The 26856-nt window shown below is 31.8% G+C and overlaps 1 protein-coding gene across 4 annotated transcripts in view; it reads right to left on the minus strand.

Annotated features, from left to right (window-relative positions):
- Calcrl (calcitonin receptor like receptor) overlaps positions 1-25635 on the minus strand; it is a 101887-nt gene extending 76252 nt beyond the window's left edge. Inside the window, exons 1-2 of one of the 4 annotated variants that reach the window (XM_048808136.1) lie at positions 25283-25635; positions 9510-9577 (exon numbers count right to left, since the gene is read on the minus strand). The gene's annotated coding sequence lies outside the window, so the exon portion shown is untranslated. The remainder of the gene's footprint in view (positions 1-9509; positions 9578-25282) is intronic. The other 3 variants (XM_015481134.2, XM_048808137.1, XM_015481135.2) reach the window with 3 other exon arrangements.
- Between the last annotated feature and the right edge of the window lie 1221 nt (positions 25636-26856).

Below are 26856 nucleotides of genomic sequence, written 5' to 3' on the forward strand. Positions count from 1 at the left end.
AGAAGAAAGTTGAGGTATAAAGGAAGACTAGTGTTCAGAGCAGAAGGTGAGAGAGTTAGTTTCTCATATCTTGTCTTGGATTACCTAAGCATAAATACAGTACAGGACATGTCTAGAGACTTGTTTTCAGGCAGACTTTACACATCTGAATATTGAAAGTTCTACAAGGATATGGAGACTGGATTGTGTTAAGGGTTTCAAGCTATTTGAAAGATTCCCCTAAACACACTACAGGTTACCTGAATGCTGGTTTATTATATCATGACTGACTTGCAAGAATTCAGGTTTGTTGCCTTTCTTAGTTATAACTAAGCCAGAAATAGATTAATCCTTAGCATTAGGAAGATCTGCAGCAAGACCACCCACATGGATGTAGCTATATTCACTTTTTCCCATCTAAAAATAACTTCATCAGGAAATATCACATACATTCTTGTTGCCAGGTGACTCATGTAAAACAAAAGAATGCTTAAATCAGCCTTGCACTCCCATAGTCTACATAATGTTTTCATAAATTCAAACACTTTAAATCCTATTCTCAATTCTATACTCTGTAAATATTTACATTTTTTCCATCTAAAAAATTCTTCCTAATTCATATTGTGACTAAACCTTGTTAGGTCCCATCAGCCTCTGAATATCAAATCATATTATCAATAATTCACAAATTCCTGCTTTCACATGTGCATGAGAGCACGGGACTCCAGCATCCTGCAGCATACTGAATATTTATTGGATGGGTTGGTTCACAAGCCATTTTCTTTTGTAGGACCACTAAGCATTATTCTCTGTAGTGTCTGACCTCATTTGTCATCTTTTATGCATGGGTGTCTATTTAAGTGACTTCACTCTTGATATGGTTTTCTACTTTATCCTGACATTATCTCCCACGGCTCTCAAAGTCATCAACTCTCGGGATGCCAGAGCTTTGCATGGAATTGGTTGAAAATTCCCTTTGACTTTATCCTTACTAAGTTGCCCCTACATCAACATAATTCTTCTGCAGAGTTTTACTCATTCTCTTTTTAAAATAGCTCCTTCATCTTCATCTCCCTAGAAGCTCCAAATCAGTTCAAGTGTCCCATGAAGGACAGATGCCATGCCACCCTTCATGTCCACATCACCACAGGTGAGGTCCCACATAACAAAACAATTTCCTCTTTCCTGCAGCAAAATGAACAGCATTTTGCATACATATGGATGCTGGTGGAAGAGTGGCAGGAAGTGGGCAAAAGGAAGGGTGGTTGGACGAAGCATCTCATCCTGGTTCCATTTTACTAGTAAGAGGAAAGTCAGGTGCACTGAAGTCGAATTCAAAAATCTATTACCAACATAGAGAAAGCACATAGTAAATATAAAAAGTGGATAGCCAACTCTATCCACAGTTAAAGTGCTCTTTATTACCACAAATCAATTTGAAGTATTTTAGGGAATACACACACACACACACATTTTTATTTTTATATAAATTTACATATATTTATATAAGGGTTCAGGCACATTTAAAAAAAACAATAAATTAAAAGAATTACATGTAGTAAGCAGTCTGTACTTTATTTATCACCAACGCAAAACTAGCTGATACTCCTGCTAGCAATTCCAGCCTCATTTTGTGTGATAGAAAAGATGTTTCCTCAATCATTTTAAAAATAAACATTGATTATGTGTTTAGTTTCTTTTTTTTTAATTTGTTCTTTTTAGATATACACGTCAGTAGAGTGTATTCTGACGTATTATACATAATATGGTGTGTAAATTCCCATTCTTGTGGTTGTACATGATGTGGAGTTACACTGGTTGTGTATTCATAAAAGAACATAGGGATGTTATATCCAGTTCATTATACTGTCTTTCCTATTCCTATTCTCTTTCCCTTTCTTTCATTCTCCTTTCTAATGCACTTATTTGACTATTTTTTTTACGGCTCTAATGCTAAAAAACAAAATTAGTACAGCTTGCTGCATAAAGAGAAAAACACAACAAAATAGGAATTGAAAGACTTGGTATATTCAGAGTGTCCACAAATTGTGTAAGTACATGTATGGGCTATGCTAATTGAGTGGCCCCATTATTATATCAGGATGTGGAGAGCAATTTCAGAATGTTTTCTAATAGGGTAAAAATCTTTCAATATAAATGTCAATCATACTTCTTATTGAAATAAGAATTGAACAATACTCCATGAGAGATCTTGCAGCAATAAGCATTCTGAAATTTAAGATAAACCAGCATATTATGTACTCCCAACTTAGGAAACAACTTGATGAATTCGATGGACATTGAAATGGATATGAATACAAAATGGGATGATTTCCCAAAGTCCAGGCTTAATAATAAATGGCAATTTGCTTTGGGGTATTTGAAAGATTTCTGAAATCTCTTTCAGAGGATACTTCAATAAATATCAGAGATTGTTTCATTGAGTTCCAAGTTTAATATATAAAAAAATGTTCGGAGGAACATGGTGAAAAATTAAATTTGAAAAATAGAGTGTTGTTTATAAATAACTTTCAGGAGACATGATTAGTTTGTGGGCAATTTATTGAATAGTTAATATAAATGAATGAAATGAAAAAAATGGACACTAATGCTAGTTGTGACCCCAAGTTACTATTGTGTTTCATTAAATGTCTTAATTTTTCTGCTTCTCAGTTTTTCATCTTATAAATGATGTAAGTTGTATCAAAGTACTGTAAGTTTCCTTCTAGTTCTAAGAACCTACAAAGCTAATCTATTAAAAGAAGTGAATATAGGGTTTTTGGAAGTCTATGCCAAGAGATGACACCAGGGGAAGAGATTTCCAATAGAGAATATAGAGGTTACAATTCAGATTATACTGTTTAAATAGAACTGTGAAAGAAATAAGTGGCTTCCTTGTTTCAATACTAAATTTTTTTTAAAGATGAATTTGACCCTCAAAGACATAAGACTGGAAAATAATAACAAAATGTCATAAAAATTGTATTGACTGTAAAGAAATCGATTTTTCCAAACAGCCACTATAAAATGTGAATATATAATTTGGCAGGTCCATTTACCAGGCTTATGGAATCATAAATTTCCTTTAAATCCAAGGACTGTTTCTTTTTGGCAGGAGTGTTTTAGAGGGAGCATATTAAAAGCTGCAAATATTTGTGTTGGGTTTTCCTTTGTGAGATATCTACAGCAGTCTGAGAGAGCAAAGAACATTTAGCCACAGCAGGAACTTCCTGTAAAAATACAGTAAATGACGAGCCTTCTTCTAAGCCACACCCTTTGCTTCTTCATATGTCCTAGGCATTTCTTGAATGATTTAGGTAGAAGTTTGTTCATTTTAACATGAATGCATAAATGCAACTTTGTCTTCATTATTATTTTTTGTACTGAGGAGTAAACCTAGGGTTGCTTAACCACTGAACACATCCCCAGCCCTTTATTAAATTTTATATAGAGACAGGGTCTCATTGAATTGCTAAGTGCCTTGCAAATTTGCTGAGACTGGCTTTGAAATTGCCATCCTCCTGCTTCAGCCTCCCAAATTGATGACATTACAGGCATGTGCCACTGTGCCTGGCTTGTTTTTTAATAAGCAGTAGAAGCATAAATAATTTTTTGTAAAATATATTAGTAGGACTCTATATATCAGAGCAATAAGACAATAGGCATCTGGTCATTCATAAGAATCCAAAGACTAATGGAGAAATATGGACAGAAACTGGGTACTATTGGAAAGATATAAAGATCATCAGTACAGAAGAGCTGGTTGGAAATTAATAATGGTCAGATTGGTAACTCTGTTGTATCAATGAATAAGTGGCACAGGAAGTGGTATAGCTTTGGCAAAGTGCCTGCCTAGCATGTATGAGATCTTGATGTCAATCCCCAGCATTAAGAGAAAGAGAGAGAGAGAAAAAGAGAGAAAATTCCATTTTATTATATTCACAATAGGGTCTACATATTTTAGGAACAGGAAATAGTTTGTCAAAATTGATATATTCCTAACAGATAACTAACTTGCTTTGAAAGGAAGCTGAAGTAAGGCCTGGAGACACAATGGAAAACGAGACAAAAATAAAACATTTAAGCACAACAAAAAGTTTTTATTTGTTTGTTTTAATGTGGATTTTTCTACATAGGGAAAATCTAAACTATTAGATTTATTTATTTATTGACTATTAGAATTCACTTGGGGTCTAATGAATTTTGACTGAAATTTGGCCTGGGATGTCAGTTCCTTAATGGAAGACTGAATGAATCCCATAGAGCAAAATTTGGGATCTGATGAAATCTTTTTACTAAATACTTTGTGTTGAACTGTATGTTTATTATATGTGTCAATCCATCTTGAAAAAAAGATTCTGGAGGTTTCTCGCCTTTTATAACAACATAAATGTTAACAGCTTGTGCATGTGTACATGTATGATTTATTATCAAAAATAAAAACAAGCTCTATGCTGATAGTCATATCACACATGAAATTATGACACATGGTATTATACACCCCCAGATGCAATTAGTCTTTCTTAACTTCCTTATAATTTATTATCCTTAATATCAAAAGTGAAGCCCTTCCAATATCTTCAACCCATCACTTTCAAGGTCATATTTATTCCTTTTCTAGTATTACCAACAAGCACTTTTCCTTTTTCTATATGTTGTATTGAAATTTCATTATCCTGTAATTAAGTTTGAAAAGTGAAGTCAGTAGTTCTGGTCAAATGCATGGTATCTAGAAAGGCATGACATTATTACTCATTGATTTCCATGATAAGAAAATTTATATACATGTTATTGATCAACTTATTTTAATTGTGTTTCTCATGGGGGAGAAAGAACAAAGATGAAAAAACACTCTAGGTTAAGCAGTATTCTTCAGGTTTTTTTAAAAATTGATACCTTTTGTAAAATAACTTTGGAAGAACTCTACCCATTTCAATTGACAGCTCAGTTGCAAAGCATGTAATTTTTGGCACATTTTAAATGTTGACATTTGAAACTATACCTGATGTATCATTCTTTTAAATGTTCCCAATGAAATATAAATACATGAAGAGTTTAATATCCTACCACATTTATAAAAAATAAGTGAATGTGCTTGCTCTTCTTAACATTTGGAAATTATACTTTTTTTCTCTTTATGAAATCATATTCTTCTTTACTATTCACCCTTTTCACACAGAATTTTATTCTACTGAAATATATTTTTATATTAAGAGTTATTTTAGATGATCCCTTGAAAAAAGTGAGGAAAACTAATGATGCACAAAAAGAAGGGATTAAAGAACAGGTGTAACCAGAAAGAAAAAGGTAGAGAGAAGTCATTAGGTGAGCAGGTGACTTTTTTTTTTTTTAGTATCAGGGATTGAATTCAGTGGGGCTTGACCACTGAGCAACATCTCTAGCCCTTTTTTACATATTATTTAGAGTCTTGCTGAATTGTTTCCTGGCTAAATTGCTGAGACTGGCTTTGAACTCATGATCCTCCTGCCTCAGCCTCCAGAGCCCCTGGGATTGCCACAGGGTACAGGGAGCAGGTGACATTTTCAAATCTGTGCTGTGATGTCCTATGTTTTCTTTGCAGTTGTCTGCATTGCTACTACATAAACCTCTTCTAATCTCTCATGAAAATATTCCCCCTGCTTAAAAACTTATATGTAACAAAACATGAACATAGATAAAAATTTTAGTTTAAAGTTTCCTGCTCAGTGGCTATCAATTAATATTTTTATAAAATTTTTCCAGACTACATTATCATTATAATTTTATTAGAATTAATGATTATGATGATATTGATAATAACTGTAGGAATCACTTTTGGAAGACTTACTAAACTTAAAGCACTAATCTAAGCATTAACTACTTATACCTCGACTTTATCTTTCTATCAACATACAGAGTAGCCACCAAAATCTAGAAATGAAAAGGCAAATGATATTATGTAATAATACATTAAAAAGTAATATTAAACTTTCTAAACATATGAGGTAGTTACTGTGATTATACAAGTTTTACCTATGAGGAAACTTAACTTAACCAAGTGACTAAAAAGTTGTCAATTCAGAAGTAAGTGAGGCAGTTTTTCTCTAAGAGTCTATACTCCAAAAGAAAACATAATAAACTTGTTATAGATTTTAATACATAATTTGTTTAAATAGAAGTAAATTTTATTAACAGTACATTCCTTAATGAGATTTTTAAAAGTCTACTAGAAGATCCAGAAGAGTTTAGAGGAGTTCATATTCATAGAGGCTTCTTTAACTTAGTTATTTTCTCACAAAAATATGGATGTAGAAATCAAAGGACAGGATAAAATGTGAAATGTGCCATTACATTATAGAGATAAAGCCAAAGTGACCAGAAAGAACTAGAATTATGGAGGGCCTTAGAAATTATTTAAGACAACCTTGGATTTATGTTTCTAGATTTAGATGGATCTTAATGTGCAGAAGTGGCAACCAAACTCAACTCTATTTATGTGACATGCTAAGGTCAAAGGCTTAGTTAGAAGAAAGATGTGATATAAACCAGGCCAGTTCTCAGAGGCTGTTCTTTACATTGCTTACCAGGGTGCTCCAGGTCCCTTCTTTCCCTGACCCTTTCACCAGAGCATATATATAGCGGCCAGCTCACTGACAGCCTGAGGTGTTGTATGCTATGCCTTTTGACTGGACTCAAACTAACCTACTCATAGGAGTCCCCTTTTAGAAAAAGAGTACAAAATCACACAAAGAACATTAAGTGCAGGGTTTCAGGAAGGTCTTATTTAAGTCAAAGGCCTCTGCCTTTTTTTATTCTTTTTTTTTTCATATATTTACCTTAATTTACTTCCCACTGTTCTAATCGGACTGACCCACACCTGATTCTCTGAAGTATCCATATTGTTTTCTGGGATAACTTTCATTTTGCCCTGTTGTGAAAGTCTTGCCCAACCTTTAAGAACCAGGCACTTCTCCCACCATAATACAGAGCCCTTTCAAAGAAAATATATAATTCTTTTAGTCATAAAATAAAATTTTATAAATAAAGAGATATTTGTAGCAATGCATGCCAAACTAAAATTTATTATAAAGATGCTAATTATGCTCAAAATAGTTTACAAATACATTCAAAGTAATAAATAATTTTCAAGTCAACTGAACAAATAACAAATTAAGTGCAGAATCCAAATAATTTTGTTAATGTAAATTAGCAAATATAATTATTTAATTCAATTTCAAGACATTAGTACTGGAAAGGATAAACTATTTAATCAAGAGGATTGATATAACTTTACAGTTCTGGGGAAATTTATATCTGAAATTCAACTTAAATTGAATTAAGATTTAAATCTGAAAATGAAACTATCAAATATTAGATATTTATTAGAAAGATAATATCCTAACTCTCTTGACATTAGAAAGAATTTTCAGCATGACTAGTAAACTCAGTGAAAATCCAGAGAATTTCAAAGACATATCATTTTTCCCCTTTCCCATTTCTTATCCATCTATCAAATTTTAGAGTGTGTTGAGTGATTTTGTAAATAAAGCATTATAAAAATACTTGAAACTAGAGGGATGGAAATATTAAAAATCACATTATTTATCAGAACTTCAAATGATATTTTGTTTCCAGCTCAAATTTTTAGGTCAGAGCAGTTATAGTCAGATATTCCTAATGCTCCAACCAGAAATGTATAGTAGAATTTGCTCATTTTATAAGCTAAGAGATTAGGAGTTCAGGAAGACTCAGTGAATTGCTATATATTCCATAACCATGGTAGATGAGCTTAAGAACAGGAGTCCTGTCTCTAGTCTCAGTTCTATGCCCCTTTGCAATGGCAAACTAATCCCCCTTCTCAGTTATATTTTTAATCTTTGTCAGGATGATTTTCCCAACCTCCTCCTAGCTGGAATTTAGATTCACTTACACTTTAAACTGCAGTCATTAGAAATAAAAGAGAATTATGATGTCACCAATTCACTTCTCACAAAAAAAATCTTATCAAAGCTCTGAAAATCTTATGAGAGAAGCTAATAAAGGGAAAGCAGTTAAAGCACCTTTTATTTTTAAGCACCTTTTATTTTTAAGCCACTTCCAATGCATTTCTTTGAAAATGACCAAATATAGGTTACAATTATACATTAGAAAGATATTCTAAAATTATTGTATAATCCTCTTAATTTGCACATGAAGAAATGAGTGGTTCATACAGTGGGAGGTCAAAACCAGCTCTTCTTAGTAAATGAATTTTCTTCCATTATAAGCTCTTTCCTACATATATTCATTAAGCAAAATAGGGACCTTATAAAATTTGATTTGGCACTACATCACATAAAAAAGCTCAGGAAGCAAAATCTATCTGTCAGATATAAGTAGGCATTTTAAGTACTCAAACCTTGCACTAAGGAACAGTGAGTCATGTGAAATGTAATGTACAAAGGAAGCTGACACATAAAAGGATAGAACAACAGTGATGAGTTCCCAAAGACACGCTGTGGGACAAAGAGCAATTACACACAGTCTATTTTTGGATCTAAACAGTATAACTTTGGAATTGAAAAATCACAGCTTAAATCCAGAAGAAAGAATTATGTCATATGGCTTTGAATTTAAGATAATTTAGTAGACCTTATTTTCATTAATGTTATTAAAATTTATCAGGACAATAAGCTATTGACTTGTTAAACACTTCCCAGTCTAAAAATAAATTTGGACAGGAAATCTACTTTAATTTTGTAAGGAAGGGGGCAATGAGGTGTAATAAAAACTGCACAATTAATAAAATGCCGAAGGACAACAAATCTGTCTGCAACAGCAGTCTGATGCCCTGAAGCCTGTAGTTCATGCCAAGGACTGAAACTGAGATTGCTTCGCCAGGGAAAATTAAAATAGTATAGAGAGGAATTTAAAATTTTTAAAACAACTCACACTCTATGTTCCTATTCCCTTTTGATAAATAAGGTTATCTTCTTATATTACAATTTTGAGAGTTTTAACCACATTTACAGAAGTATAACATTGACTGTGTGAGTCAGTAAACAAAGAACCCTGCAGAAGAGGAAAAAGAAATGTAGCTTGAATGAATAACTAGCTCTATTATCTTATAATACTGAATATATTTTTCTCCCTCTTTATACATACATATATGTATGCATATAGTTTTATTTATCAATTATATATAATATGCATATTCATGATGTATGTGGCTAATATTTCTCATTACTAGTAATACTAAATCTGGTAGGATACATTCAAATTAATTTAAGACTCTAAGTCATCTGACCAAATGAACAAGAACATTGAGTTAATTCTACTCTCCAATGTCCCAAGAAAAGTATTTTGAAAGTTGACAGATCTTCATAATTCCATCTTTATCAGTGTTTTGTTGGATTGCTTTTCAAATTATCCTTTTATTCAGAGGCTAACTATATGTTATTCTTTGAAATATTTCTTACTGTTCCTAAGATGTTCTTAATATCCTTAACTTTATTGGAAATCCGCAAATTATTTTCATTAGTCATGAGTATTCTTTGGAATGTATGCAATACCTGAAAGTAGGGCCATCCAAACTTTTGAGAGGTAGCAGCACAAGTGGTTGGTATATCATCGTAGGGCCCTGGATGACAAGAGAACATGCCTGTGAATTTGGTGATTTCACTAGTAGATAGGGAATTTTTACAGAATACAACTTAAGGGTATACCCAGTATGTTTCCTTGTTAAAACCATAAACATATATTTTAAATGCTGCATTTGAATGGAAATTTAGGATGAGATATATCAGGAATATTTAGGTGACCATTAAGTTAGTAAGAAATCAAAAACTTTATTCTTGGCATCTTATCTCTTAAGAATGACAACTCTAAGGGGCACAAATATGAGGGCACATGTTTCCCCTTCAAGATCTTGGAAGAAGTAGAATCTATGTACAAATGGCTCTAGTCTATAGGCTAGGGATAGAGCAGTTCCTGCCCTCATAGAACTTGGATATAAGGAGAAAATAAATAAGAAACTAATATATAAAGGTCCAGTGGTACTGAGTGCTGTGAAGAAACATAAAGTAGGCTAAGGGAGTATAGGGAGACCAGTGTGATGGTGGTATCCTAGACAGAATGGTCATGGAAAGCTTTTCTGAAGAGGCTGTATTTGTGTAGTGACTTGAAGTGAGGGAGCCGGCCAGGAAATGTTCAGAGAAGGGTTGTTCCTAGAAGGGATGACTTGGCCAGTAGTTGTGAGGCAGGAGATACTTGGAGGGAGGGTTCACATGGTTTGAGTGGACTAATGAAAGCAAAGCATGGTTAGAGACCTGGTCCAAGAAGGAATTAGAGGGTAGATAGTGTCAGAAATAAGCTCTAACTTTCCTTACACATAGGGTGTGAGCAACAAGTTAAATTCATCCATTGCTAAACAAAGACTGACTTTATATAAGTGTCTTTTGTTTACATCTTTTGAGACTCAAACTATTATTAAAAACAAAGTATTGCTATAAATTAGTTTACCTTGCTTTACAGTTAAAAAGGTATTTGGACTTATACAACTTAAAAAATGACAAGCTGTGACTTATGAATTATTCATCTCAATTAACTTATATTGTGATTTGATCTTTCATTGACTTGACCCTTGTGTTGCTACACCTAAGATTAATCTGTGCTATTGTCAGGGATTTCTATAAAGTCAAAAGGAACATTTATGTGAGCACTCCAAAATATTAAGAAACATTATTAAAAACAGCTTCTGCCATAAAATAGTTTAAGAACCAAAATCATTTTATTTACTTTGTAAGTTCTATACTTTACACATTTTAATAATTTATTATGTATGATTATAAACAAATATATGCTGTAATTAGGATCACAGTCTGGTCTTATTGAAGAGATGTATTTGCAAATTAACCTAAACATAATATATTTAGAAGCTGGGTTATCTAAAATCTTTTTTTGGGATAAAATAAAAACCCTTGTCAGTCTCAGACTTTATTGGCATACATATGGAATTTAGTGGGTTCAAAGTTGAAGTTTATTTTAAGTATTTTCCCAACTTTGAAATGCCACTAGAAATAGAAATTGACCAAAGGACAATTTGTTTTCTGTGCAGTTCAAAGATTTTATTTTTCATCCCAGACAAAAATGCTGTGAAAGAATTTATCCTACCCTTTTTTGTTTTGGATGTATAAATGGTCACTTCTGATTATCGGCAAATTTATTGAAGAACTAATTTTGGTCAATAACTGCTTTGCATGTATTAACAAACTATAGCCTATGTGTTAGCATGTATTAATGTTTTTTTTTCCAAAAATATCAGTATCTACAGTATCAAACTATATAAATAAAAGAGATTGATACCCTATAAGAGAGCTTATAAAGAAACATCATTAAAACTGCAATGAAAATGATAAATATAACTATGGAAAACATGAAAGAGTTAATTTTTTTTCAAGTAGTATGCTTGACTAAAGTGATTGGATAATATAATTACAATCAACAAAATCCTGGGAATACAGAAAAGAATACAGCAAAAAATAATAATTATAATAATAAAGCTTCTTCATGTAATGTTTCCATAGTGAAGCACAATAATTAAGCCATAAGAAAAAATACATACCCAAGTATATTTATTGAGGAAATCAAAACCTTGAAGAAATACATTGGCTAAATTCAGCTAATAGCTAGAAATGTGGTTAAGTAGTTTCCAAAATGAAGAATTATGTGAAAGATAAGCTCCAATGTCTTCTATAATGTTTTGATATATAAGAAATAATTTTATAACAGGAAGAAGAGAGACACAGTCAAGTACAGGAGATCTGTAAGCTTCATAAATTCTTTTAAGTACTTTTTAAAGTGATACACACACACACATACATACACACACACACACACGGAATTATTCACTTTCTTCTTCTGTTTACTCTTTAAAGGAGATTTTGATAGACGTTTGATGAGTTTATTGAAAAACGGGAAATGGAAAGTTAGAGCTATAATTTTAGGCGTTATCCATCTTTATCCATCTGTGTTCTTGTTTATGATGAGAAACCCATTCATTTATTCCCAGTTTTCAAAACAATAAAACATATTCTTTCCCTTCCCTGTACAACAAAAAAGAGATTATCCTTTTCTTGAATAATTATAAGCAAAAAGTGGTTTGACCACAATTCTAGTCCAAGTCATTACTACTCAATTAGAAACAAATGTTTTATTTTGGAGGAAAATTTTAATTCATTTTACATACAAAATCACTTCGCTTCATAATCAGGGAAATGCAAATTAAAACCACAATGAGATACTATATTATGTCCACCAGACTGACAAAAATTAGAAAGTTTGACAATATTACACAACATTGGAAAGGATATGCTGCAATGGAAACCTCACGAACTGTTCATGGGAAGATAAATTGGTCCAAGCACAAAGGAAAGCTGGGATCCTGAAATCCCTCTCATAAATATATTCCCTAAAGAAATTCAAGAGACCTGAATACTTGGAGATATGTAGAAAATATGTTTGTGGCTTCCTTGTTTCTGATAGCCAAATGGTATAAGCAATCCAAATGTCCCTCGGCAGGACAAAGGACAATTACATTCCAATACATTCATACAAGGAAACACAGCAACAGTGTGAAGAGAAGAACTATAGCTGCACATTTTGACAATGATATGTCTCAAAAACATAAAGCTGAATGAAAGAAGAATAGCCCCAAAGAATATATTCCTGATGGTTTCACTTTCATAAAAGTAACAATAAAAAATAGTATAGCTAATATATTGTTTAGAGACACATATATATGTGGTAAAGCCATAAAATAAAACAAGGTAATAATTAATGCAACTTCAGTTTAATGGTTTACTTCTCTGTATGGATGTGTGAGTCTATCAGAGAAGAATATGATGTACAAGCTGGGTTCTACTCAAACAGAGGCTTAAAGAGTACATATATGCTGTATACATATTACATATATTAGAACTGTAATAAGTAGAATCAATTTATAGAAAAGTATACATAGTATTATTTCTTACTCTATAATCAAATATTTGCTTTGAATCCATGAGTCAAAACATATGAAAATATAACATATTTGGGACAGGTTGGGGAATTGGGGTGGGAGAAGGAGCTGCCTCACACAATACTGATCCAATTTGAAAGTTTACTTCCTTTTATAAGAATATTAAAATTAGACCCCTTATATGATTTCAGAGCTATTGCCACATGAATAATTTGTACACTTAATATATGACAAATATGATTTAGGTTGGCAAATTCTATTTTATTTCAGGTTACTTTCCTAGTAAACATGGATGGAATTTTAGGACACCAATTGTGACAGACTCTTGAATCAAAGCATAGGGGTGTGAATGTCTGTGTGTGTGTGTGTGTGTGTGTGTGTGTGTTTGCTCCTAAGTCCAGTCAGAATGGCAAAGGTTTGACTTAAAGTTGTATTTTGTACCCTTACCAAGTTCCTGAGACTTTTCAATTGGAATAATTCAGACAGGAAAAGTATGCTCCGGAGTCACAAAACAAAGAGCAAGTGTTATAAATGTCTTGTTATTTATAGGTAGTTCAATAAGAATGAATACTTAGTATTTAGTTGCTTTACCACAACATCACTGGATTTAAACACATGCCTTGTTCACTTGTTTATTTTGTCATTGTATGATTGAACCTAATGTCTTATTCTCACAATATACAGAGTTCAGTAATGAGAAAACTGTTGTGGGGCTCCCATTAATTGTTTGAGTGCCACCTTCATCTGTGTGCTCCAGAGTGATCTGGTTGATTTAGAATGAGGGATTTTCATTTTACCAAACAGCTCTAATCCTTTATATATGATAGAATTAATGAAGCTCAATTTCTGGGCTAACCATTGGAAACTGTTCTGAAAAACTAAGGCTTGTCAGTAGGTTAGAGTCTATGACCCCTCCAATTAAAAGTAGAGTCATTATCTTGAGCAACTGGGTTCGATCTTTTGAACATGAAGGCAATGATTACCACCCAAGAGGTGATGTTTGCTTCTCATGACTTCTTAATAAACACTTCTCAGCTCTTGACCCAAGGAGTGACTCTTGGGATTAACACTCAACCCCATTTCCCAAACAAAAGAGCAGATGAAGTTTTTCATCCCAAATTTTAGAGTAAGCAGCTGAAAGACTTTTACACATCAACTAGAAATGGTATCCCTTAGAGTACTCCTTGGCCATGGTCATATATTTGAAGAATTGTGCCATCTTAAATGATGTGGTTCAGCATTGGAATTTTTTTTATTTCCTAACTATCCTGCTTTCCTTTCCTCTCTTCTCCTTTCTGTTCCTTTCCTCTCCTCTCTGCTCCTCTCCCCTTCCTTTTCTTCCCTTCCCCTCCTTTCCCCTATTTCTCCTCTCCCTCTCTCCCTTCCTTCTTTTTTTAATAGTAGGAATTGAGCCCAGGCATGCTTTACCACTGATAATATCCCCACTCCTTTTTATTTTTTACTTTGAGACAGGGTCCATTAAGTTGCTGAGGCTGGCCTCAAATTTGCAGTCCTATTTCAGCCTCCCTAGTTGTTTGGATTATAGGCATACACCACCATACCTGGTTATTTCCTAACTATTCTAACAAAGAAAATATCTTATTTAAACCAGTTTATCTTCTTGGGTAGACTTTTATTTTATCTTTTCCTCTCTTGTTTCTGCTCAATCCCCTTTTCATTTCTTTTACTTCCACATTTCAGCCTCAACTTGGTTTTATATGTCTTTCGACACAGCAATAATTACTAAGTAAACTTTATTCTTACAATGAAAACTTTCTATCTTCGAGATGAGAAGTTTTTGAAACCTTATCAGTTTTCTTGGTTGGTGCTCCACTCCCTAATATTTTCCTTTAATTTCAATTTTCGTGTGAATCTCCAAGCCCTCTAACCCTTGCCATCTGCCAAAGACCCCATCACCACAGCTACAACAAAATGTGGTGTTCTAGATGTATTTGAAGGGAGAAAGATGTAGGGTGTGTAAAACTTTCAAATATTTGTTTAAAAGAGTGAGTAAAAATGTGATACATGTAAACAATTCTTTAGAAACATCTGAAGTTAAGAACAAGTTATAAGAAGGAACTAATTAAAATGAGACTTATCAGAGAATTGCTAAAAACTTTTGTTGGCAAGATCATGAATTACAAATTAAATTAAGGTCCTATTTCATGGTAAAGTCTAGCTAGCCATGTTTCTATTCCTAGTACCAATTTCCTGGAATAGATACTTGACATAGTCATGGTGAGCCAACATATGGAAAAGCTGAAAGACCACTAAAACAAAACCATGCAAAGAGGAAGGAATTTAAGTAGTGAAAGTATTTAAAATTTATAGCAAAGTTTGTATACTGAATTTAGTTTTAGACCATTATAATAGAATATGCAACCTGCAAATAGTATTTGTTAGAGAAGGCTCTTAAGAATATTTGCTTCCTGTGCTGAATCTTGATGAGAGGGAACAGATATCTGGCACTGCCTTTTTCTGAACAAGAATATTGGGAGCACCCATTTGTCACTGTAGGTACCAGTACTAGCTTGAGGGAGTGTGGAGTGGCTTTGCAAACTGAGAAATTAGAAATCTTTGCCCTCAAATTATAAGGGTAAAGTAATTGACCTGAAAATTCTGTCAAGGATTTATTTACATGAAATTTATTTTTACACATATTTTCTACCATTTCACCAAATCCACTACAATTAGAAATTTTTGTTCTTCTTTTAAATTATAATTAGACCCAAGTTTATGTTTTATTATTATTTTCTATTTTAAGCTACTTGGGACAAAGATTATGTGTCGTATGATACTAGATTGTTTTGTTACATACATACATACGTGTAGGCACCTCTACAGGATTTTAGGATATAATAGTGAAAAAAATAACAAAAACAAACAGAAATTCTTGCATACCAGAAACAAATTTTGTAGACTAATTTTTAAAACAAATACATCTTTTTTAGGATACTATTTTCTTTGTTTTGCAATGATAACTTTATCACAAATATATTATTTGATATTGATAAATGAATGATTGAAATTCTGTTTTAATAGAAAACAATAAAGTTAGCTCTTTGATTCTCAAAAACAAAAATGGGGAATCAAAATTGTTAAAGATGGTTATTGTGATAATTTGTGAGTTGTGTCAATTCACAAAATATATCTTTTGGAAGTCCATTGTAAGAATCTCGAACAAGTCATGATTATATTAAGACACAGATATATATGATTGAATTTATAAATTAGTCCTTAGGCTTGAAGTGTCAAAACTTATAAAATTACACGATGATGAAAGGCCATTGACAGCTACTTTTTAAGAATTATTTTCAAATATTTAGTAATCAATATTTATCAAATATGCATTTTTAATTAAATAGTTTGTATTCTACCATATATGCATTTTAAACAATTTACTTTCTTTCAACTTTAGTCTTTTTTTTCCTTTTATATACTCTCTGTGCTACTGTCCACTAGGCAATAAGTTATGGAGCATGGCTTTGGTTGGGAGGCAACAGTTGGCAAGATTTCCAGTTTCAACAAGAAATTCTGCCAGTTCCAGCCACTGTTGGCCATTTGAGGAAGGCTTCAAAATTTTGTGTTAAAATACTGAGCAACATTCTCATTTGTACTATTTAGAAAAATCACTCTTAGAAAGACAGTGCAGGGATAAATATTAGGTTGACCTAAGAATTATAAAATGGTCATTTGTTTGTGATTATTTTAGATTTGGAAATATGCATGATTCTAGTACTTATAGGATTGCACCTGCAGCATCTATTGTGTGCTGCATACAAAATAATATAAAGTGAATATCCAGCTGTCTATGAAGTAGAGACTGCTATAAGATATACCTACTCATCCATTTCATTATTCATTAAGCAAATTTTAAGCACCTACTATGTGAAGGCACTTATACCAATGCTTGAAATACAGTAAGAAAAAACAGGTGGAAATCTTTATACCTGTAGAGCTTACATGTTAGTGGAATGGACAGAAAATAAGCAATTATATAATGAATATGTACATTGTATTAAATGGTTTGCAGCAAAGTGCTTATCCTTATAAAAAGAATTTGGAACAAACTAAAATCCATGAAGAGGGCAAGAGGATTCTGGCAGTGCCAGTGTAAGCTGATTTTAAATACTGGGTAGTGTAGGCCCCATAGAAATGGTTATGTCTTGGCGACACTGTGAGGAGGTGGAGGAGTTAAGCATGTTGATATCTACAAGGAGAATGTTTTGTGCTCCACCCAAAGAAACCACTTTTAGATAATAAACTTACCTTCCTTTAAATTTGTGCCAATTCATATCAGAAGTTCTAGCAAGAAGGAAATTTGTCTAGAACTGAGGAACTCAACAAGAGGAAGAAGAAACCCTAATATTTGTAATCTAGGAAGTACAGGCCCATGTATAAGGAAGATTAGGATTTTTTTCTTATTCAAATGCTATAATGGTACATGTGTGATGAATATTTTGTGATTATTTTATATTTGGAAATATGCAACGATTCTAGCACCTACAGGATTGCACCTGCAGCATATATTGTGTGCTGCATACAAAATAATATAATGCAAATATTCAGCTGTCTATGAAGTAGAGACTGCTATAAAGAAATACCTAGAAATATTACAGAAAGGGCAGAAGTATAAACTTGGAAATATACTCAGCTACTTCATTCACATTAGTACTCTCTTACTGACATCTGTTGTACACTTAAAAAAAAAAAAAACTTTTGTTATACTCTTATGTGAGGCAATACACAATGACCTTTGTTGCTTGTTGAAAATTTATTTTATTCCAAATAATTTTTACAATTGGAATTGATACACTGTGATAGAAATCCAGCTAGGGAAGTTTGTATATTATATTTAAGGACTGTTTATCTTCCATAGTTGTACCAGTATGTAATTATTTCTGAAAAGAAAATGTAGATGAGGATGTAGGACAATACTTAAAGTCTTTATTATTTGGGGTAATTAGAGCTGAGTGTTGTCCAAATGTAAAGAGCTCACATTCTTTATTCTATTTTAAATCACATGCCATTTCAAGACTTATGTCATGGTCAGACTCAATAAAACATTTTTAGGACACATTGAGCTGGAATCTACTATTTTTAATTAAGAGTCTATTAAATAGATTTTTAAAAACACACCTGGATCTCTAGCTTCAGCAGCTACATGTAGCATCAAAGGTATTGAACATGGGTTCTTCATAGTATTGGAGTTGAGACCATTGAGAACTCAGTGAATAAACTTATCTTTCAAGATTTGTCTGAAAAAGTATCCACTTATTGGATGTTTTTAAAGGATATTTGTGTTATATCAAAACTCAAGTATAAACTCTTTGTTAATTTTGATACATTAATTTTGAACCAAATAGGATGGATAGAATCTGGTTTGTTAAATATGAATGTATCAATTTAATGATAAGAAATTATTAATCATGAAAACAAAATAGATGTGTTTACAAAGTGATTTTCTTAAGAATAAAACTTTGACTAGTGTCTAGCTTCATTAATTTGAAAAGGAAGGCCTTCAAATGAGATATGATCAAATATTAAGGTCTATAATATCCAAACTGCTTTGAAATCTTCAAAATAGTTTTTCTCAATATATTTCATTTTTAATTAATTCAATTCCTAACAACAGCTATGTTCCTTAAATTTATAACTGCCCAAAGCATTTGCCAGACTATGTTCCATGTTTTTGGTTTTAAAGTTATTAGAAGAGACTGTCTTTTTGATCATCGAATTAATATATATTTATATTCAATGGACCGATTCCATCCACCCTACATCCTTCAAAATAAATATACCAAGATTAAAAAGAGTTTATGAGCATGGGTCTCAGTTTCACAAGCATTTGTGATGTCCCATGCTGTGAGCTGGTGGTGAGGTAATCAGGACCACCCTCTGCTCTGGAGGACATCACCTCCCTCCACCATGCACACAAAGAACACAGATCCAAGGCAGGAACTCAGTCCATGCTGCTGTTGCCACTCTACTTTTTCATCTTGTCATAAAATCAGTAGCCAGGGTATTACATAGAGTGTTTTCTGAAGTGTCAACACTTGGTAAATCAGTTATTTTCTTTCCTTAATATTTTGAGCAATCATCTAAGAACCTTCTGAAATAAAAAGCAATGCAATGAATCCTACTTGGCTCACAGTTACATTTGCCTTGGTTATGGTATTCTGAAATATCTTCTTTTCTATTGCTTCTAACATAACTCTGACCTTCCATACTTTAACAAAGATGATTTCCTTGAATTTGAACCCATTGTATGTTATGCTGTTTAATCCTAACATCTTTGAATAGAAATAACTGCATGTAGGTATTCTCTGGCAGTATTAAATTGTAACAGGAATAGAAATGACAATGACGACAGATATTACTTTGGTTAAAGGAAGAGTAATTCTGAAAAAGCTCTATATGGGTGATATAGAGGAAAGCATATGGATCCATCAAAAAGAGAGATCCCATGAAACTCATGCAACTATTCAGAAAATGTGAGTCTCTCTCTGAATGTAATTAGTTTGATATTTCTTGATAAAGAATTTGTAGTTTAATTACAATCCCAAAGTGAATCAAATTCATACATATTCAAAAACAAATACTTAGAGTAGATTATCTTCCAAACCTGTGTTATTCTATTGCACAGGTACTTTTTCTTTACATTTTTGAAGAGTAATAAATAAGAAAATATGTGTTTACCACTAGGCAGTAGTAGTAAGAAGTAAAAAGTCTCTTTAATATAGACACTTTTACAAAGGAGGAGGGGGAGAAGGAGGAGGAGGAGGAGGAAGAAGGAGAAGGAGGGAGGAGGAGGAGAAGGGGGAAGAGGAGGAGAAAGAGGAGGAGAGGGAGGAGGAGGAGGAGAAGGGGGAGGAGGAGGAGGAAGAGGAAGAGAGGGAGGAGGAGGAGGAGGAGGAGNTGCTCATGCGTGCACACACATGAAATTTACAAAGGAGGAGGAGGAGGAGGAGGAGGAGGAGGAGGAGGAAAGAAAGAAAAGAAAAAGAAAAATCCAAGAAAAACTTGGAACTCTAAAAATTGAGTTTATTGGATCATTCCAAAGTTTTTATTTTGAGCTCCCACAGCTGTTATAGTAGTCACAACATAAATGTCTTCTCAGTCTTCTAAATTCACATCTTACATACTATTTAACACAAAATTCAAATAAGTAACAAATAAAATTTATTCTTCCATTTTGTTTTACCAAAGATTACATTTGGTGAATCAGTATTGGTATTTGACTTCATATAACATCAGTAATAAGAGGCCAAAAAATAGAAAATAGACAACAGTTGGTCAAAATGTTTAGAATTTAGAGTTAGTAGGCTATGTTAAAGCCAGAGTTTGCCTGTGAGGCTTGACTTTGGGCATGCAAGTCATTGGGTTTCATGCATACAAATAGAAAAAACAATAATTTCTGCATAATATATCATCTACCATTGTTAATATGAAGGTATTTTCTAAATGTTTAATTTCTGTAGAAATAGAAATCAGCAGCATCAGTTTTATCATGCATTGGCATATTTTATATCATAACAAAAGGATGACCATTCTGAATCTATAGTTATACACCACACTTGTTTTTACTCTTTGTCTTATGAATAGATTGCATTCTAATTGTCTGTATGTTGGTTGGTGAATAAACTTTTGCATAGAAAAACATTTACATGCCCAGTCTTATTCACAAAAGTTTTAGGATGACTACTAAAATTTATTGATATCTACTAATTGCTAAATGCTCTGCTAAACATGTTTCATGTATGGTTTCACATATTACGTATGAAATATTATAAAGCAGTATGATTATCACATTTATAAATGTGAAATGGAGCTATTAGGTGGTGAATTTGAGGTTCAAATTTGAGTGAGCTAAACCAAAGTCCAGTAGGTTATACTTTTGTAAACAACACGTACCTGAGTTTCTAAAACATACATGTAAGCTTTTCTTTCCTTAGCTAAATAAGTATATTGGCATATTTTTAGAAAAGATTTAACCTCCCCCAAAGAATCATTGAGATAAATTTTTAAGAGACATGCATATTTATTAATAAAATATTAATCATGTTTCTCTAATATTAGGTTTCCACTAATTAAGTTAAACTATTTTGCCTCACATAATGAAAAAAATCTAGAAAATTATGAAAAAAATACAGTTTTGAATTGATGATACTTTTTAATCCTCATTTCCTATTAAAGACAATATATTATTTTATGGAATTTACGAAAGTACCCTCAAAATGGAAGTAAAATTGAGATTTATACGCAACATATCTCCATTAACAATTAACAATTGATTTTAGGTAGATTAATGAACATGGGTTCAAATTAGGACTCATTTGTGAAAGTTTTGAAATCAATACTTGGATAAGACATTTATATAAGCTTTAATTGATAAGACCAAAGTTAACTGTTCAAGAATAGACTATTGATCCTCCATTTGACTAAGAAAGAGAACACTCTTGTAAAAAATCATTCAGTTGCCATATTACCATATCACTAATGTTTAAAATGATACACACAGAAGTCACTGTAATTTATTTGAGAAATACAACTGAGCTCAGATTAACTTCAACATGAATAGATAATGACTACAAGTTTGTTTAAAAGTTTATACCATATAAAGATTTTTTTTAAAAATGGGAATAAGGTTGCTCTGAAAACTGGACTCTATCCAACTATCTTAATAAAATAAGAACTTACAACTTACTATATCATAGATGTTATTTATTATTTATTTATTTTTGCTTATGTTGGGTTGAGATTTTTGTCCTTTTAATTGATAAAAAGATATGAGGAATACATTTAATTAAAATCATGAAAGTCTAAAAAGATAAAGCTTGTTTACATTTTTAAAATAAATGCATTATTTTGACACTTTTTGCCAACAATAATATATTAGCATGTTAGTTTTGTATAAAACCTTTTGTTAAGAAACTAATTGAAGAAAACTACAGAAGATATATGTACTAGGAAATATTTATGACTTATAACCTGATAGTAATTCTATCTAGTAACCTAGGAAATATATCCTTACTCAGTTCACAGTCAGAAATAATATTTTATTTTTAATAGAAAGGAATAAGATTTGGGCAGTCTTTAAAATTAAATACATTTCTTCTTTTTCAATAAGACATATTATTAAATTAAAATAAATTAATAATTTTAAGATTATTCAAATATGAAAAATTCAGAGATTATTTGATCTAAAGTGGTTTAACAAAAAATTATAATCCTAATTAGATGTGAAAAAATTATAATATAAATTTACTAAGAACTTTTTTGTTTAAATTGGAATTACTAGGGACATAAAAATATATTTCTTATTAGTTAAATGAGTTTTATTGATTCAATTATCCCATATGTTCTTTTTTCCTATATCATGCTTGCATCACATTTATATCCCAAATTTTTACTATTAGTTGTATTCTACCTGTTATCTTTTCAATTTTATGCTAAAATTATATATCTCCAAAATTATATACCAATTTAAAAGTAGATAAACTAAAATTATGGTGTGAAAACTACCTAGATATCTGTGAGTTGCATAACTCTTCTTGATGAAATAATTTTGGTGGAATGGCGTCCATGTGAGTAAATGGGAAGGAACTAAGGTATCTGGTTCATATGCCAAACTTAACTTGTATTTCTTGTAAATTTTTATTTCTACACAACTGCATCAGAAAGTTTTCATATATTAAATGACAAGATTTCTTGACATAATTCAATAATATTACATAGTGCAAATACTTTGGTAAAAAAATATATGTTCCTAAAAAATTACGGTTTGCATTTCACTCACAGACTTCAAAACCAGACACAGAGAATGGTTTTAAATAGCTGTGTATTATTTGCTCATCTTATTAAGTGTATCGATCACATTCTGATTAAGTCAAGAACTAAGACTTACCACGAACTTGATTTTCTGAGTATTTTTCATTAAAACTGTTGTAATAATATGGTTATGTTTATGGGTCTAAAGCATCTTTAATTCTAAACAAAGATAAGAAAAGCTAAAGACTACAAAAATGTGATTTGAATATATTTATATTCTTAAAAGTTGACATCTCAGTCATTACATTTTTAAAAGCAGAATTATTTTTTCCAAGAACCATTCAAAGTCATAAAGTATGACGTAAGTTTTGTTTAGTGAGTAACTATGTTGATCCTTTAAAATTATGTTAATTTTCTGTAAAGGTCTGAAACAATGTACAAAAATTATTTCTATCAAAATTTAAACATAGAAGTGAAATTGATAACAAATTATTGCTATGTGGGTTCCAAATATGATCTAAGTTAGAAGTATGGAATAATGTTGTTAACTAAAGTTCATTTAGTTTTGTATTTATCTAATAAATTTTAAACACCAATATGAAGCATATAAAGTCATATGTTGTCTTAATAATATTTTTAAGTTTTTACTGACATTTATTTCCAACTTGCATTAAAATCATAGTATAGTATACACAGGTGCATGTAAATATTCTTATATGTTTCTAGATGTAAAATACCATCTAGAAAAGTAAATTGACTTTATGGATAAAAACATGCACTAATACTCTGACATTCAATTTAAAAAAAACAAACTTTATTATATGAAAATATGAATGCTTATTTCAAACTTCCAGTTATTTACTCAAATAATAAGTCTTTTCCTAATGACCCTCAATGTACATTACATATGTTTTTCAACAATATTTTGGATAGCAAAGATTATGAATTATACTATTAGTACAGATATGTATATTTGATTAAATTATGCAAGAAAATTATGTCTTTTGGGTTAACAGTTAAATAATTATTAGAAAAGTTTGAGGAGTTACTTTATTGTAAAATATGGTATTAATGTAATACCACCTTTTAAGAACATAATCAGACTTAAAATAATGCTGTTTTAATTTTTGTTACTAACCACTAACATTGGGTTATGTCATGTGCTGTTTCCAGTTCTTTTTCTAATTATCTAAAGACTACAAAATCATATTCTTAAAACACTTCTCCCATTTCTACACATACGTCATGGAACATTGAAGTAGAATTAAAGATTGAAAAGGGGAGAGAAATCAGCCACAATACTTTTAGAAATCACAAATATAAAATTAATCAAAGATTCCATTATGTTAAAAAATCTGTGGGAAAATCAAGTAAAAAGTCACCAAGAAGTTAGTCAGGATGAATCCATTGTCTACTGCTACTGTGCCAGACTATGAGTGATTGAGCCCAGGATGCTTCCAGTGAAGGACAACTTGTGGAACATAATTTCATTAAGGTAAGAACACATATTACTTAAAAATATGCTAATCAACATAATTTAGTCCCAAATCTGATATCTCACTTTCTTTCTCAACAAATTTGTGAAATCTCTATACCAACAACTTACTACATAGACATTAGTTCCTTCTATTGTGCAGGGCAGTCTGTACTGTTGGAAAGAGCATCCACAGATGTCTTATCTCAACATTTCAGTAAGTTTTATTCTGGAAGTTCTTTTTTTAATACATAATTTAATTCGCTGTTTAATGACCCAATAAATTCATTTGAGAAAGTTCTGTTATGCTTCTTTATCCACAGATATCTTGATATCCCACCCTCTCCCCAAAATCTCCTAGAGGAATACTGGTCAAGTTCTTTTAAACAGTTTTAAAATTAAGAATTAATATCTACATTTAATTAACTCTAGGGTGCTTTCTTTTCCCCCTTTGCAATTCTCCCTTAATCCAAATACAACGGAAACAGTTTAGGGTTAACAAAAGAGATTTAAACACATTTGGCAGCAATGAACAATGAAAATTCCATTAGTTCAATACTTAGAGGTACACGTTTAAATAGAAGTGAAAGGCGAAGAGAAGGTAAATATAATGAATCTAAATTAATTACGTTTAACTCCACCTGAAGTTTAAGCACAGAGTGGGACTCACCCCTTTCACTCCTTTCTTAGAACTTTGATTATATGGAAAGTTTGAAGACCCTTCCTGGGGGAGAAATGTTTTCCTGCTGTCATGATTCAAGTTCAGCTCATAGTAGAAATAATTTTAAAAGGCATTGTTCCCTGAAAAAGGTATTTGTTCAGAAATATGCCTTTTAATCCATTTAGATTTTTATTATTTGGTGAATTTATTTTCTAGAATATCACTGTAAATAACAATATGCAGTAGTAAATAAATTTTGTGTGCACTTTTGTTAATATGCTGTGGTTTCTCTAACGTGAAATAAATGAGACAGTTTCAACATTATTTCAATGCCACTTACTAAATTCTTGGTAGAAACACTGTGAAACTACATGAGAACACTACTCAGAATAAACATATTTATGTTGAATAATGCACTTACCCAGCACAGCTCCTAAGGAAATTCTTGGTGAAATAGCCTCAGGATGGAATTTGATTTTCTGAGATTCCGCAAAAGAGATTTACTCCCAGGCAAGGTGAGAAAGAGTGAAAGCCATGCAATGTGATCCTGCAGGCAGGGTGAGCTCTGGTTAGCAGAGCCTGATGGTCCAAGGCAGGAGGTGACACTCTGCTGGAGAGACAGGGGTTGTTCTGAGTAGATTAGAAGTGTTGTCAGATTGTAAGTGATCAGCAGCAGAAGGGAAACATCAGAGCTTCCTGTTACATCACTCTGACCCCGCCTGCAGTTAGTGTTAGGTTACTCTCTTTCTCAAATAGCATACCCCAGGAAAGGAGCAGCACTCCTTTCTTTTCTGAGACCAGAGCAAGAAGCAGCCTGAACAGAGATCATATGCTGTATGAATACATTGTTACCAGCAAAAGCTGGCTGGCTTTCACCTTGTGTGAGTTCTGTTAGAACTTGCCAAACAAAGCTGCCTGTGATTTGAAAGAAATCTGAATATAAAAGAATCAAAGGAGTTAGGAGGGTGTGTGTGTGTGTGTGTGTGTGTGTGTGTGTGAGAGAGAGAGAGAGAGAGAGAGAGAGAGAGAGTTTCTAGGTTGAATTAGCGTTTACAAAGCATCACAAGAAAAACTTCTAAGACATCTTTATAAAGTGAGCATGGAAAAAAAAGAAAACCAACATTCACCAGAATTAATTCTGTAATCCAACTCACTAACTTGGAGCACTGATAGGTAAATCTTAATCCTCAACATTCCCTAATTATGTCAAGAAATTTAATCTTGCAGCTTTTTAAACTTTTAAAAACTTTTTCCATAATGTAAATTTATGTGTCATAAAACCAATGAGCATATAGAATGCATTATTTTTTCAAACTATATATTTAACAAAATACTAGAGAAAATAATTTTTTTAGAATTCATAATTTTAAAATGATTGCACATACTTTAAAATATTTAGTATAACTCTCACTGTCTATGATGTAAAAATTATAATATTTTAAACTTTAACTTTAAAGAAAACATGGATATTTTATCATATAATATTATAAAGTAATGCAAAATATATAATGAATTTAATTTTTAAGAAAAAAAATCCCAAATATAATTATGCCCAGAATATGTTTAATAATTTGTTGAATAAAATCTGGGGAAAAAGTTTTAAACTTAAAGTACTTGTCATTTTTTATAATATAGCCCTGTATATGATGTAATGATAATTTTAACTCCTAAACCCAAACAATACTAAAAGTTCATTAATCTTGGCATCTCTTTCATCTATGAACTAGAAAAAAAAATGTATCTAACAGTAGACATCCTTTCTGTCTTTAAGACTTTGAATCAACAAATTTCATAACATTTAGAAATATATCAAGATGCTATGATGGTCATTCAAATTATATTGAATTGAGATCAGAGGAATAGAGATATAGGAAAGTTATTGCAATTAAGGACCAAAATGAGATGCCCAGACTTCTTGTAGACTAAGAATAGAAGCAAAGGCAACTGAAATTAAAGAACATCATGTTTCTGAAATGAAATATTCCTGTTGACATT

The sequence above is a fragment of the Marmota marmota genome, unplaced genomic scaffold, assembly GCF_001458135.2.
Source record: "Marmota marmota marmota unplaced genomic scaffold, marMar, whole genome shotgun sequence".
Taxonomy (NCBI): domain Eukaryota; kingdom Metazoa; phylum Chordata; class Mammalia; order Rodentia; family Sciuridae; genus Marmota; species Marmota marmota.